The following is a 9424-nucleotide window of genomic DNA, read 5'->3' as shown; positions in this document are numbered from 1 at the left end:
CTGGATGTGTGGTGCAGGGCACGTCCAAGACCCAGGCAAGGCATCTAGAGGGACCGAGCTGATCTGGTGTCCCCAGGGTCGTCCAAATAAACATGGATTAAGAACCTTTGTGTGGGCCCCCATGCTGGGTTTTTGGAGAGGGGTGGGAGGCAAGAGAACAACGTGAGGTAGGGGGTCAGTTTGCAGTAGTTTGCAGAAGTTCAGAGACAGAAGCGTAAAGGGGATGGGACGGGGGTGACCTGCAGATGGGGCTCCCAGGAGGAGCAGAGACTGGTTGGCATTGGAAACAAAGAGACCCAGGTGAGAGAGGACCAAGTGCATTGTGGGGTCCTGAGCAAGTCCACTTGGGAAGTTTGTGGTAGGGCTAGCAAAAGATAGATGTGCCCCCAAATGCAAGGCTGGGACAGGGGAGTTGGTACTGACAACATTTCTACCGGTTCATTTACTTGGCAGCTACTCAGCACCTACTAGGGCCAAGTACTGCTGTGAAGCTGCAGTGGGCTCTTTTATTCTTTCAGGATAGGGATGCCCTTCTTTCAAGAGGCACACAAAAGCAGCACTTTCCAAAGGTGGGCAGGTGGGTGTATTAACTTACCAAGGATAACCAGGCCAGAAATTGGTGCCTAACATTGCCAGATCTCCCCTGTAAAACCACATGCCCTGGGGGAAACCTTGAGTGCCACATTTCTCTGAGGCTTGGGTAAGTCCTGCAGATGATCCAACCTGGCTTTGGTAGTTTTCAGGACAACTGCTGTTAACTATAAATAAACCGAACTTTAAGTCCAGTATATGAACATTTATAAAAGATTAGGAGTGACTGTTCACTTTACTAAGGATTCAGCCAGTAACCAAACATCTCAATATGTCTCAACTTCACACACAAAACCCAATTTTCAGACGATGGCAGAGTACACTTCATCTCTCTGTGAATATGAAAGGACGGAGATCCCTAGCAAGGGGTGAGTGCACTGCTTGACTGGTATCTGGAACAGAGATGAAGACCCCTGCAGCCAATGATGGAAAAGATCAGAAATGACATTCTTCACCCTGTCTCGTATGATGTAAAAGGAACAGAACTTGGCCGGGTGTGGTGCCTCACACCTATAATCCCAGCACTTTGGGAGGTCAAGATGGGCAGATCACAAGGTCAAGAGATCGAGACCATCCTGGCCAACATGGCGAAACCCCGTCTCTACAAAAAATACAGAAATTAGCTGGGTGCAGTGGTGCGTGTCTGTAGTCCTAGCTACTTGGGAAGCTGGGGCAGGAGACTCGCTTGAACCAGGGAGGTGGAGTTGCTGTGAGCTGAGATTGTGCCACTGCACTCCAGTCTGGTGACAGAGCAAGACTCCGTCTCAAAAAAAAAAAAAAAAAAAAGGAACAGAACTTGGTGCTGTTGTGTTCAGAAATCCTGTCTTCCCTCAAACCCAACTACCATGCTGTTCTGTAATAGATTGGTCCTACCTGGAAAAACAACTGGTTGGAGTTGGTCCTGGGAGCCTGAGCCTTAGAATTGGTCTCCACAGTTAGAGGCCAGCACTCATCCCTCGTGTGGCTCAAAGGAAGGCTGATGGAGAGGCCAGCCTGCTTCCTCGTGGCCTTTCCTTCATTCCTCACCTAGCCCGACTCAGTCCTCCTCCTCCTCCTCTCATTTCCTGGCATCCACTGTTACGCATCTGCCAGCAAAACCCCAACCCCGCCCAGCCTGACTTCCCTGCTCCTCCCTGGGCAGCCCAGTGCTGCCACAGAGGCTGAGGGTGCCCCAGCAGGTGCATGGCCTCCACCCCCTCCCTTCCCCCATGAGGGCCAATAATTCTCCCGTGAGGCTCACTCTTGAGGCCACTAGGCAACCTTCCTGTCTCCTCATCTCCCTCCCCTAGAAAATCTTGCCTATGACTTCAAGAAAATGGAGTGATCTCTTAACTCAGCCCCATTGTTAAATCATTCTTCATTCATACTCATCCTGACTGCCTTTGCTCAGTCTTGGGGATAGCGTGTTCCTATTCAAAGCCAACCACCCACCCACCCACCCCATATTGCATGGGATTCCCATCATTTCTCCAACCCCCAATACTGTCAGGGACCTCCATTTCTCCAATCCCCCCTGCCCAATACTGCCTGGGACCTCCATCATTTCTCCAACCTTACCCTATTTACTGGCCCTTCTCCTCAGCCTAGTAACATGCTCAAGTCTTTGTCCTAAGAACCCTCCAGGGGCTCCAGGTCCACCCCTGGCTACAGTGGAGTCTCCTCCCTGTCTCTGTGCCCTCGGTCATTCACCCTCTGCCCCTGCCAGCTGACCTTGCCCTCCACGCTCGTCTGAAACTGCGCTCAGCAAGGTCACAGCTGGCTCTGGGAGCACCAGGCCAGGGGGTGTCTTTGGTTCTTCTGGCCCTCTCTGCTATATTTGGTGGTGTTGATCCTCCCTCCATAACACTCTTCACTTGGCTTCTGGGACCTGGCCTCTTGGGCCTTTCTGATTGTCCCCATGAATGTTGGCTCCCCAGGCTTCCATGCTCAGCCTACTTGGCTCAATCTAAAATTTGATTTCTAAGTACTCTCTTTGGAAGTTTACTCTATTTTGCAGTTTCATGGTGTTTATTCAAACATCTCTATCTCTAGCCCAGCCCTAACCAGCCCCTGAGCTGCAAAGTTACGTATCTGGCTCCCAGTTGGACTGTGCCCCTGAGCACCCCAGAGCCAAGATTAAACTCATCTTTGTCCTGAAATTGGCTTATTTTATATGTAATATATAAAAATATGATATATATTATATATAATATATAAATTATAATTTTATTATATATAATAATAGTGTTTAATATATATTAATATATAAATTTATATATAAAAACTAGTATATTTATATAGTATATATTATACATTATATATAAACATATATTTTATGTTTATATATAATATATATTACAGATAATATATTATATATAATTTATATATAATATATAATATATAATATAAAATAAGCCAGTTATATATTATATATAATAAAATATACATTATGTTCATATATTTATAATATACATTATATATAATATAGACTAATATGTATTTTATATATATTATATATATATATATATTTTTTGAGACGGAATCTTGCTCTGTTGCCCTGGCTGGAGTGCAATGACATGATTTTGGTTCACTGCAACCTCCACCTCTCAGGTTCAAGCAATTCTCCTGCCTCAGCCTCCCAAGTAACTGGGACTACAGGCACGTGTCACCACACCTGGCTAATTTTTGTAGTTTTAGTAGAGACAGGGTCTCACTATGTTGGTCGGGCTGGTCTTGAATTCCTGATCTCAAGTGATCTGCCTGCCTTAGCCTCCCAAAATGCTGGGATTACAGGTGTGAGCCACAGCGCCTGGCAGCTTCTTTTATATTCTTAACTGGTGGTACCACCACCCACCAAGTTGTTCAGGCCAGAAACCTGAAGGTCATCAATTCCTGATCCTTCTCTTGTACAATCACTCACAACGTCCCACCAATTTTACCTCCAAATAATCCTCAGATCTGTCCCCTCCCCGCAGCCCCTGTTACCACTGCCCCAGTCCATGCCTCCCCATTTCTCACCAGATACTGCAGTTCTTGTCAGGAGTGCCAGAGAGTATGTTTTTAATCAGACCAGGTCACTTCCCTCCTTCAGAGCCATCAGGAGCTCCCCATTTCCTAAGGCATGAGTTCTTTATTGAGACCTGTAGGGCCTCGAGGCCATGGTCTGTCTGCTCCTCTGGCCTTTAGCCCCAGAACCAATTGGCAGGAGTCTTGGAAGTGAGGGAGTTGGAAAGACCCTCCAGGTGTGTGCTCACCTAGGTGGGTGCCAGGTCTTGAATACCAGGAAGGCAGCGAATCCCAGGCTGCCCCATGAGGCTCTGTGTCCTGGGTAGGAGGTGCCTCATCTCCCCACTGGCTCCCACAGCTCAGACCCTGCCCTAGGGGATGAGGCGGGAGCTGAGCTTGAAGAAGGGATGGAAAGGGTAGAGGGGGGATGCCCCAAGCCTGCATTTACTGTCTAACACTGGAGCATGTATTTCCCAGTGCACAGGCAGTGCCTGTGTGGCTGCATGGAGTCAGTAGGTGCCGTGGACAGAGTGTGGTCTGAAAGCTGGAAGCCACCTGGGTTCTCAACCCAGCTCTTCCCCTTGGCAATGCCTGAACCCCTTTGAGTCGGTTTCCTCATCTCTAATAATACCAGGCCTCAGGGCCTAGCCTATAGTAAATCCTCAACAAATGAGGCACTGGGGCCTAAAGCTCCCTAAAAAATCCATCTTCCACCTAGTGAAATAAGTGGCATGGCTAAGAGCACAAACACTGAGCCCAATACCCTGGGCATAAATCCTAACTGCCACTTACTAGCTAGGCAGCTTAGAATAAATATTCAAACTCCATATGTCTCTGTTTCCTCACTGCAAAATAAAGCTACAACTACTGACTGTGTTGGGTTGTTGGAGGGAGTGCGTTGTGAATGTGTGTAAAGCACTTAGAACAGTTCTGCAGTGTAAGTACTCAGCAAGTGTCGGCTGTTCTTGGTCACGTCACTATTATTACTATCACCACATAACCTGCAGCCATCAAGTCAAGGTTCTGCAGATTCAACAGGGACTTCCTACTCAGTGTTACCAGGGGACCTTTACGCTCCAGAAAACCCGGACCCCTCAGCTAGATCCCACACTTGTTGAGGTTCAAATCCACACTTCCAGGTGGGACAATTTCTCCTCCATCTCCCCTGCCCCCAGGCTTGGAACTGAGCACGGAGCCAAGGCTGCAGGCAGGGCTGGCTCTGAGGGTGCCTGAGCTCTTGAAGGTTTGGGGGCTCCTCTGATTCCTGTCTCCAGGTGGACACGGAGGCCAAGGCTCCAGGCTGGGAGTCGGGACCCCTGACCCTGGCTCTGCTGCTATTCGCTGTGTGACCTTGGGCAGGGTGGCCTCCTCTCTGAGCCTCAGCCTCTCCAGATATCCTCTCCAGATAGAGCACATTAAACTAGCCCGTGGTCTTGCAAAGCATGGTGTACACATGCAAGGCGATTTTAGGTGGCACCCAGAAGAACACTTTTTACTGTAGTAGTTATGTAATTACGTTAATGTGTATTAGAAAAAAACATAATTAGCACATCCACCTCACAATTTTGTGGATATTAATGCTAAGGACAAGCAGAAAGGGGCCAGGGAGTGAGCATATATAAAGAAAATCATTAGGAAAACAGCGAGTACAAATGGTGCTATAAATGGCAGAAACCGTGGAGGCAGCTGTGTGCTGACGATGCCAGTTTGGGTGCCCTGAGCCAATCACTTTCTAAGGGACCTTCAGATCCTGCATCTGTACACTGCAGAATCTCTAGATGTCACTCTGCCTGTTGACCGACTGGGGCTGAAAAGCATGAAGAGAGGGTTTGCCCAAGGCTCTGCTGCTGCAGTGGCGAGAGCGCAGCTCAGACCAGGTCCCGAATGGATCCACACCGGGAAAGACACTGTGGTGCAGTGGCCGGGAGTGTCGACCCCGGAGCCAGACCACAAGGGTTCATTGCCAGCACTGACTCTTCCTAGCTGTGTGACCTTGGGCAAATCAATCTGTCACCATTTCCCCAGCTAAAACATGGGAATAGTAACTTCTCTCAGGGGGTGTGGGGAGGGATAAGTGTGCATGTGGTGCGTGGGGAGCAGGGCCTGACGTGTAGTGAGTGCTCAGTGGCTGTGGTTGTCTGTCATTCGTAATACGTGTCTGTGTGGCGGAAAGGAGGGCCTCCTCACTGCTACCAAGAGAGGTCCCTATTGGTATCTCAGCCCAGCCCCTAGGCTTTTTCTGTCTGCAGAGAAACAATGTAGAGTTCCACGTGGAGTGAGGGTGGGAGGGTGGGGAAGCAGAAGCTAGAACACAGGTCTCCCAGCTCCCAGCACAGGCCTCCTCCCTAGAGCCGCAGGCCTCACCACACAGAGCCGGGCCTTCACCTTGCCGGAGGCTCATCTAGTGGGCCGCGTATCCCTGGACACACCTCTTTCCTCTCTGGGTGCCACTTTCCTCAGCTGGCCACTGGTGAGGATGGCCTTGGTGACCTCCACGGGCCCCTCCAGCTCTGGCTTCAGGCAGCTCTGTGCATGTGCAGTGCAGCTCCCCTGCAGTCCCTGCAGAGGCTGGCTGCACAAGTGCCCCCTCCCCCAGCCCTGCACTGTGTCTCTGGAGAGCCACTGCAGCCCTCTTAGTCCCCGGTTCAACCCCTGGAATGGCCAGTGATCACCTGACAGTCCCCACCTCCAAGCAGGTATCATTAAAGCCACTCCAGAGAGAGTGTTGTCTTCTCCTGACCATAAGGACTTCCCCCATAAAAAGAGACTCCCTGAGTGTTCCTGGTCTCTTGCCCTTCACGCTCACGACGCATTTCCTATGTGCTAATTCAAGTCCCTCCTGCTGCACAGACTTCCATCCAGAGGCTATCTGAGGCTCCCTGGCAGCTGGGCCAGATGTGTCACCCTCCCCTGGCTCTCAGCAGGGCAGCGCCCTGGACAGCATCCCCACTCCTCCTACGCTCCAGCCCAGAGCTGTATGTCGCTTGCCCAGACTCAGGGCAGCCAATCACAGGAGGCCAGGACTGGCCCTCTCTCCTCCTCAGGAGCTGATCCCAGATCAGAGGAGCCCCCACCCCCTGCCGCCCCTCCTCCCTCCCCTTCTGGGTGTGTTGCCGTTTGAAGCTGAATCAGGTAAAGTGTACCTGGCTCCTGGTGCCGTGGCAGGAAAGCCCGGCCAGAGGCTGCTGAAGGTGCTGCTGGGCAGGCGGGCAGCTCCGGAGATTCCGCAGTCCCCCAAGGAGGTTCAAGACCCACTGATCAGGAACAGCGCTGCTGGAGGAACAAACCCAGAGAGGTAACCGTGCGAAGGTGGTGGCTGAGGGATGTGCCCGAGTTTGATCCTGAAATAGTGATGGCCCCACCCGGCCTGGAGGAGGGAGGCCAGGAACACTGTTTACTCAGGGCTTAGTCACCCCTGATGGCTTTCCTACCCAAAGGAAAGGAAAACAGAGCCAAGCCACCTGCTGGCTGGGGTTATGGCACCCACCAGTGCGGGGAGAAGGTGAGACCAGCTGTGCTGCCAAGGCCATTGCCACTGAGCGGGCATTTTCCCAGGGACTTGCTCGATGTGAAGGGTCTAGGCAGGAGGAGAGCTGGGCCTGGGTCTGAACTTGGGAGCAGGCTCAGGTGGTGCAGAGCAGTGGTGAGGGGACTGGCCACGGGAGAGATCGCCGAGGTTCAACCCCAGCTCCATTACTTAGTTGTTGTGGGACCACAGGCCATTTGCATATCTAGGTCTCTGTCCCTTCACTTGTTAAGTGAGTTAATAATAGTATATGGCTCACAGCACTGTGTGAGAATCAAATAGGTAAAGTGCTTAGACTGGTACTTGGCATAGAATAAATGTTATATAAATATTTTTGTTGTTTTTAATCCTGCCATTTACTAAAAATATGATCCCCCTTAAACTCACTTAAGCTCACTGAGCCTCAGTTTTCCCATCCATAAAACGGGAGTAGAAAGTTATTTAAGGGAGGGCGGGGCACAGTGGCTCATGCCTGTAATCTCAGCCAGTCGGGAGGCTGAGGCGGGAGGATCACTTGAAACCAGAAGTTTGAGCTTTTGTCTCTACAAAAAAAATTTAAACAACCCAGCATGAGGGTACATAGCTGTAATCAGGAGTCTGAGGCAGGAGGATTACTTGAACCCAGGGGTTCAAGTTTACAGTGAGCTATGATCGTCCCACTGCACTCCAGCTGGCATGACAAGGTGAGATCCTGTTTCTTAAAAAAAAAAAAAAAAAAAGGAAAATAAAAGAAAATTAACTTTAAAAAGAGCTAAGGGAACTTGAAGAGATTAAATAAATAAATTGCTAGCACATGATGAGGTGCCTAGTAAATAACAGTCTCCTTCCCCATGGTGTGAGCCAAGATTCTGTCCCCATTAGAGCACAGCATTTCCTCCCACTCAGTGCCTGTGCTTTTTATCTTGCTCCCAGAGGAGGCAGTTTGGATGGATGAGTTTTGTATTTTCAGGCTCAGACCTCTGCATCGCTGCTCTACCACAGACATTAAATGAAGGTGACATGGCTCGTGAGACCACCTGCTTTGCTATAACAGTCATGGACTGGTGACACTCACCTGTGCCCATTCAATTGCCATTCATCCAGCAGCCATTCAATTACCCCTCCACATCAGGTACTTCTTGGACACCTCCTGTGTATCAGGCGCAGGGCTGGGCCCACAGGATACAGAGGGGGCATGAGGTTCCTGCCCTTCAAGGAACTCCTGCTCCTTGAAAGAGCAAGACACAAATGCACAGCAAGGTGAAGAGCAAGGCGAGAGCACGCCAACCAACTCTGACCACTGACAGCCAATACGCCAAGGCTTTAGGATTCAGGGAGGAGAAGGAGCAGAAACAGGAGAGGGTAGCAAAGCTCTGTGGACAAAGAAAGACCCAAACGGGTTCCAGAAGTAGGAGTAGGAGTTGGATGAGTAGAAAGGCAAGGGGCTGATTCTCCTGGAAAAGAGCAACTCTGTGAACATGGGCGTAGAGGGGAGAATGCAGAGGCTGCTTGAGAGAAGAGAAAGAGCTGTGTTCATGCTGAAGCTGAGGGCTGATGTGGGGATATGGGGGAAGAGAAGGTTGGAGAGAAGGATGGCAGACTGCTGGAAACCTAGATGCCAGGCCTGGGAGTGTGAGCAGCTGTTGATTACTGAGCACTTCCCAGCCACGAAGCACGCCAAGGTGTTCTCATGCACGATCTCCTTGAACTTCACAGTAACCTTAGGAAGTGAGTGCTGTTGCTCTCCCCAGCCTACAGAAGAGGAAATGGAATAGGCTTGCTCAAGGTCATATAGTTGGGAAGTGGCAAAGCCAGGATTCTCACACACATCTGCCTGGCTCCAGAGTCCCTGGTCGTAAGCCAAGGTATGACAAGTTCAGAGAACCCCAGTTCCCTCTAAAATACAGGTAATTGTATGCATGAGACAGGTTGGAGAATCCCAGTGACAGCCTACACACAGAGGGAGCTGCAAGGGCCTCAGCCACCAGGGGGGGGACCTGGGATGGGAGCAGTGGAGAACCAGAGCCATGGTCTACCCTGGCCAAAGGTCCAGGCTCTCCTGGCCTCGGTCCCTCCTGTGGAGTGGGGTCTGCAGACACCCACTTCACAAGGACACCCTGAGGCCCGAATGAGATCGAGAGTGTGAAGCATCACTAGTGCTGAACAATGTTAGTTCATGAATCTCCTTCCCTCATTACGGGCGCCATCTCCCCTCCAGCCTTGCAGCTGCAGTCACTTTCCACCTACAAATTCTCTGGATCTATTAATATGATCTGGAGAGGCCACCAGGCCCATCTTCCTTGGGAACCCTCAAACTTTTGTTCTGTGGCCCCTAAGGGCTTT

This window comes from Trachypithecus francoisi, unplaced genomic scaffold (assembly GCF_009764315.1).
Source record: "Trachypithecus francoisi isolate TF-2019V2 unplaced genomic scaffold, Tfra_2.0 Lachesis_group5, whole genome shotgun sequence".
NCBI classification, from domain to species: Eukaryota; Metazoa; Chordata; class Mammalia; order Primates; family Cercopithecidae; genus Trachypithecus; species Trachypithecus francoisi.
This window is presented reverse-complemented; position numbering follows the sequence as displayed.